Genomic DNA, 7,357 nt, shown 5'->3' on the forward strand with positions numbered 1-7,357 from the left:
GTAGTTGTGTTATTTTTTGTTTCTAGATAACCCCTTTAATAGTTCCCATCTATACGTTGGAAACAACAATTTGACCCTATGAAATCATGACATATCGTGGGCTCAGACTAGCGTGGACCTGGTCAGTCCATGTGAAGTAAATGGTAACCCTCTCCAGCTCCTCCTCCTCACCAGCCCCTCGGATGCCACAGGACAGTCTGATCACTATGTTCGGTTCCGCTGTTATGTCACATGCTGATTTTGCAATATTCCCTGAATCACGGCCGGGTGACTAGTTTGTCGGACATGTGTATCGGATACAGTCTTGTAGTCATTGTCATACTCGGCATTCTTACATGATGTGACAAATTAATAAATGCTCTGTTACCTTATTATTTTCTATCACCTGTTATGTATAACACCTCGATGCCAATTCTGATTAGATCCTGATTAGATAGACGTCTGTTGCTGCCGTGAATGCCGTCATAGTTTCTGTCATCACTGCCCTTTGTCGTAGGGTTAGGGTGTAGCTTAAAGTGTACCAGTCACGATGGGCTGCTACTGGATCAGCGGCAAGATCCACTGCCAATTTGAAAATTCGACAAGAGGGGAAAAAAAGGAGCCGGGAGGATGGCGCCTCGTGTAATCCTGTTACATGAAAATGAGTGAAATAAAAGTATAGGTGGACTCTCACCTTTTAGCCCCTTGGGCTTTCTGCGTATCACCCCACTATGGGGTATCTTGTAGCGTCGGATGATGGCTGCCGGCCGAAGGATCCAGGAAACGGGACTCTCCCAGTGTCGGGACCCGTGGTTTCATGCAGTAGACAGAAGAAAAAAGTACCTGGGTAGGTATCCTGGCGCTGCCAAAAAATCCTTCACAACGAGTAAAGTATAAAACATAAAATGGCTGATTTATTGGATAAAATCAGTAAAAATGTACATAAAATAAGCAATTACGCGTTTCGGGAGTTGCATCTCCCTTCATCAGATTGCATGCAATCTGATGAAGGGAGATGCAACTCCCGAAACGCGTAATTGCTTATTTTATGTACATTTTTACTGATTTTATCCAATAAATCAGCCATTTTATGTTTTATACTTTACTCGTTGTGAAGGATTTTTTGGCAGCGCCAGGATACCTACCCAGGTACTTTTTTCTTCTGTCTACAATTTGAAAATTCGGGTCTCTATGGATAGGGAGACACAATAAGATGGTAGCGCGCGACCCCCTTTTTCTCCAATGGGTGTCACATGCATTACCGTCATTACTTATGAGCTGCTGCATGTCCTGCAGAAAGTAGTGTATTCTTTCCAGTCCGAGGGTATATGCAAACTGAGCAATTCTCGAGGAATTGAAGCAGAAAGTTTTCTGCTAAAAATTCCTCGCCTATTCCGGTCTGGCAGAATAGGAGCTGAATTTGAGCGGAATCCCAGCGGAATGCAGACGAATTTCAAACAGAATTCAAACCCCATTGACTTCTATAGGATTCCTCTAGTGAAATCTGCCCAAAGAAGTGACATGTCAATTCTTTGGGTGGAACGCGGATTCCGCACGGATCTCCGGACGAAAATTTCCTCTGTGTGCACGGGCAGTCGGAAATCCCATTTTTCTCTATGGAAAGGAGCAATGTTACATTTAAACGGGCGGAATTCCATGAGAATTCTGCACGCTTTTTGCGGCGGAATCTGCGAGAATTGCTCAGTGTGCAAATACCCCAACACAGTGCTCTCTGCTCTGTCCGAGACAGGAACTGTCCAGAGAAGTAGCATATCCCCACAAAAAACCTCTACTCCTCTGCACAGTTTCTGACATGGACAGAGGTGGCAGCAGAGAGCACTGTGTCAGACTGAAAAGAATACACAATTTCCTGCAGGACATACAGCAGCTGGTAAGTGCTTGAAGACTTGAGATTTTTTAAATAGAGTCAAATTACAAATCTGTATAACTTTCTGACACCAGTTGATTTAAAAGAAAAACATTTTCACCAGATTACCCCTTTAAGGTCCTTTTATATAGGCTGATGTTGGTTCCTAGATTCACCCTCACTCACCCAATAATTGCCCCATCCAAAAGAGCCAATCATCAGCCTACGGGTAATTGGATCTTTTGTGCGGCCGTAAAATAATTGTTCCTGGACACATATCTGTTTAACCCCTTAAGCAACGGGCCAATTGTCACTTTTGCATTTCCATTTTTTCCTCCTCGCCGTAACTCCTTAAGACCCATTACTCTTTTATTTTTCCACCTACTGGGCCATGTGAGGGCTTCTTTTTTTCTGCAGCAGGTGTACTTTGTAATGGCATCCTTCAATCTGCAATAAAATGAATGACGGAACCCCCAAAATATCATTTATGGGTCAAAAAATGCGATTCCGCAAATTTTGGGGGACGTCCATGCTTACATAATGCGCTTTACGGTAAAACTGGCATTTTTTGCAAATAGACATATTTAAAATGGCCCTATGTATAAAATGGGAAGGAGGAGTGATTTTCACTTTTATTGGGGGAGGGGCTTTGGGGCATCTCGTAAAACATTCAATTATTTATTTTTTATTTCTTTATTTATTTACACTTTTATAGTTCCCTTAGGGAACTATCACTTACATACATTGGATCAGTAACACTGATAACTGCTATGCCATAGCATAGCAGTGATCAGTGTTATCTGTGATCTTCTGATAGAGCCTGCCTGTGGCCTGTGGCAGGCTCTATCAGAAGATTGAAGACCTGACTGCACGGAGGAAGGTAAGAGACCTCCGGCAGTCAGGCCATGCTATCGGTTCCCCCGCAGACGCGCTGCGGGGGGTCCCGATCGCTGAGTGACCGGAGATCCTCCAGTCACTTATACTTATACAATGGCGGCCCGTCATCGAGGGTGAGGGCCTGGTTCCAAATAGCAGCCTGTCCTCACCGGCTATGGAGCCAGCTCAGCTTGTGAGTCCACCCCATAGCCCGGGACCCCGGCAGGGCATACATTTACGCTGTCCTGCGTTAAGGCACAGGCAGTGGGGGCGTAAATGTACGCTCGTGGTCATTAAGAGGATAAACAGGAGATGTATGACCGATAGCAATATATTTAAATGGCCACACAAACAATATAGTGATCATTCATGCGGTGAATAAGGTGTTATCCAGCTAAAAACATTTCTTTCAAATCAACTGGTGTCAGAAAGTTTTATAGATTTGTATTTTACTTCTATTAAAAAATCTCCAGTCTTTCAGTACTTGTCCTGCAGGAAGCTGTGCACTCTTTACAGTCTGACACAGTGCTCTCTGCTGCCACCTCTGTCCATGGCAGGAACTTGCATAATTAGAAAAAAAAAAAAGAAACAGCTCACAATTAGGCCCCGTTCCCACTGAGCAAAACTAGCGGAATTCCGTTAGCCTCCCGCTCATAATGGGAGTCTATGGGAGGTGCGCGCTCCTGCCCTGTCCGCGCTGAAGAATGAACATGTTCATTCTTCAGCGCGGACAGGGCAGGAGCGCGCACCTCCCATAGACTCCCATTATGAGCGGGAGGCTAACAGCATTCCGCGGCCAACAATTCCGCCGTGGAATTCCGCTAGTTTTGCTCAGTGGGAACGGGGCCTTAGAAGAATTTTTGGTAGCAACAGTAATTGGAAGTGGCGGGTGCACAAATTTCTAGGCGTTAGCCAGGCGCCAAATGCAGAGGAAAGCTGGAGGATGAAGTGGTTAAGTCGGCACTCCTGGACGTGAGCAGCTGAAACATAACCCTTATTCGTGAATTAAAAACTGACAAAATTCCAGTCACAATTGGTCCAGTCATGAATTTCGTCAGTTTTTAATGCACAAATAAAGGTTATGTTTTAACTGCTCACGTCCAGGAGTGCCGACTCCACCACTTCATCATGACAGGAACTGTCCAGAACAGGAGAGATTCTTCTATGGAGATTTGCTACTGCTCTGACAGTTCCTGTCTCAGACAGAGATGGCAGCAGAGAGCACTGTGTCAGACTGGAAAGAATACACGGCTTGAATTCAAGTCGTAGTTAATGTAACATGGGCTAAAAAGGCCATCTGATCAGGTTCCACAAGTTTTTTTAGGTAGGAAAGCAACGAAAGATGTTGATGAATCAGCACCTGAGGCGCCATTGTCAGAGAAATGTTCCACATTACTGTCCGTTCATACAACGCTCAATTTTTTCCGAAAAACAAGCAACATACAGGTGTCAGGCTTATTTTTATATAAGGAAATGTCTACTGTTTTTTTGTGGAATTTTTAGACCTAGATGTAGCCCAGTTTGGTCTTTAGGGTAATGACCCATATATCGGTATTTGATTTTCCACGTGTAATTTCCATGCAGAACTTCAGCAAAATTTACATTAGCAGCAAAGTAGATAAAGATAATCTCATAAACTTCCTTCCTATTTTATCATCTTCATACAATCCAGGCAGATATGGTCAATAGGGGAGATTTATCAAACATGGTGTAAAGTGAGACTGGCTCAGTTGCCCCTAGCAACCAATCAGATTCCACCTTTTACTTTCCAAAGAGTCTGTGAGGAATGAAAGGTGGAATCTGATTGGTTGCTAGGGGCAACTAAGCCAGTTTTACTGTACCCCATGTTTGATAAATCTCCCCCAATATCTGCTTGGATTTTGTGTGATGTTAATTACAAATCCATGGCAGGGATGAGCAAAGCAAACCTGGAGAATTTAAAATTTGTTGCAAATCGGGCTGCCAATTCACTTTGTTCTGCAATGTGAATTCCCGCTAATTTGTTACGGAAGTTCACAATAAAACAAAATGGGGGCAGCACATGATGTCTGGAGCATCACTGGGTGGGAGAAAGGGATTAACCATAATCCCTAGCGCCCATCCAATAAGCTGCAGGCTCCTCTGTGATGTCAGCCCCTCCCCCTCTATATAAGGAGGTTCGGTAACGGAGGTGACCAGTCAGCTGTGTGTGGAGGAGAGAGCGGGATGGCAGCAGGCAGTTACAGCAGAGCTGGGAGAGACTAAAGGCCGTATTACATGGCCGACTCTGAGGAGCAAACGCTCGTTCCCCGTTCACTGCTGGCGTTCGTAGCAGGAGCGAGCGGGTGAGTCCAGGGGGGGCCGGGGGAAGCTGCAGGGAGGTGCGGGGGGCTGCCCGGGTGATTACCGGGCAGCCCATAGGTTATAGCAGCGGTCTGCTGCTGCCGCTCCTATTACACGGAGCGGGGGCAGCAGATCGCTGCTATATAAGTCGTTTGTCTTTCAACATGTTGAAAGACAAACAACTTCAACGATCTGATCGTTGCCTTCTATTCCACGGGACGATTATCGTGCGTAACGGCCGATATCGGCCAAATATGGCTGATAATGGTTTCGTGGAATAGGGTAATGCACACTGAGCAATAGACAAGGGATTGAAGAGGAAAGATTTCTGCTTAAAAATCCAAGCAGAATGTATGCAGAATTTATAAGCAGAATTCAAACCCCATTGACTTCTATAGGATTCCTCTAACCGAATCCGGCCGAAGAAGTGACATGTTACTCAAGTGTAGGTTCACACTGAGGAATAGGTGAGGAATTAGATGAGGAATTCATGATGATAAAAACTTTCCTCTCCAATTCCTCGAGAATTCCTCAGTGTGAACCAGAGCGATATAGGGACAGAGGGGAGGGCTGAGGGTAGGTTCACACTACGGAACCCAAGCAGAGAATTTCCGACAGATTCCGTAGCTCGTACCCGTTTACGGCCGTGCGCCTTTCCACCGACTCCATAGACACCATTCTATGGGCAGCTCTATTCCGCTATCCGCCGAAAGAATTGACACGTCAATTCTTTCGGCGGAATGCGGAATCCGCCCGTGCATAGAATAGTGTCTATGGCACGGGCGGAGAGGTGCGCGGCCATGAACGGGTCAGAGCTACGGAATCTGTTGGAAATTCTCCGCTAGAGTTCCATAGTGTGAACCTACCCTCATTGTAGGGGATTGTTTGTTGTAGCTGCCAACCAGGCGTCCGGTTTACCAAGTAACTGGGTGACCGTAGGAATTCACTGGGACCTGCAAAGACACAGTCCATATTATTCACTCACTGGGCACTGTAAACTCCTATAGAGTTATACCAAGTTGCTGGGATCAGTGAATGGTGCCTCAAGTCTTCCCATGCTTATTAGCTACTGTATGTTCTGCAGGAAATGTTTTATTTTCAGTCTGACACAGCACTCTCTGCTGACATCTCTGGCCGAGACAGGAACTGTTCAGAGCAGGAGAGGTTTTCTATTCATAGAAAACAGAGAAAGAGTTTCTGTCTTGGCCAGAGATGTCAGCAGAGAGCACTGTGTCAGACTGAAAATAAAACATTTCCTGCAGGACATACAGCAGCTGATAAGTGTGGGAAGACTTGAGATTTTTTTTTTAATAGAAGTAAATTACAAATCTATATAACTTTCTGATATCAGTTGATTTGAAAGAAAATTATTTTCGCTGAATGACCCCTTTAAAGACTACTGCTTACTACAAGAAAGTGGTAGTCTATAAGTAACACAATGTCACCCTGGCTGTCACAATAATAGTGAAAGTAGAATATAACTGTACGGTCCTGACATTCTATCAAACCGAGAAGAAAACGAGAAGTGAAACGATAGCAGTGTCACCCAGTGGCGTCGCTAGGCAGTTTTATTCGGGGCTCATGCCCCGAATAAAATGCCTGCTGCCCCGGATCTCTTCTGCCCCGCTCTTGCGATCCAGATGCGGCTCTTTTGGTGGCCGCATCCGGCTCGCAGATTGCCGCTGCTGCTCTCCTCCTCCTCACCTACTGGCCGCCCGCAGCACCCGGACACGCTCCTCCATCCAATCAGCGGAGACCGGGAGCGTGGGGCCGCTGCGGTGGGCCGTGGTGCACGTATCCAATCAATGCGTGCGCCACGGCCCACCGCAGCGGCCCCACGCTCCCGCTCTGAGCTGATTGAGTTGTAGGAGCGCCTCCGGCCGCTACGATAGGTGAGGCGGACAGCAGCAGCCGCGATCAAAAAGGAGGTGAGCAGGCACGGGGGGAGAGAAACGGGCGAGAAGCACAGGGGGAAAGAAGCAAGGGGGGAGAGAAAGGGGGGAGAAAAGCATGGGGGAGAGAAAGAGGGGAGAAAAGCATGGGGGAGAGAAAGAGGGGAGAAAAGCATGGGGGAGAGAAAGGGGAGAAAAGCATGGGGGAGAGAAAGAGGGGAGAAAAGCATGGGGGAGAGAAACGGGGGAGAAAGCATGGGGGAGAGAAAGAGGGGAGAAAGTAACAGAGGAGAGTAACAGGGGAGAAAAGCATGGGGGAGAGAAAGAGGGGAGAAAGCATGGGGGAGAGAAAGAGGGGAGAAAGCATGGGGGAGAGAAAGAGGGGAGAAAGTAACAGAGGAGAGTAACAGGGGAGAAAAGC

This window comes from Dendropsophus ebraccatus, chromosome 2, assembly GCF_027789765.1.
Source record: "Dendropsophus ebraccatus isolate aDenEbr1 chromosome 2, aDenEbr1.pat, whole genome shotgun sequence".
Taxonomy (NCBI): Eukaryota; Metazoa; Chordata; class Amphibia; order Anura; family Hylidae; genus Dendropsophus; species Dendropsophus ebraccatus.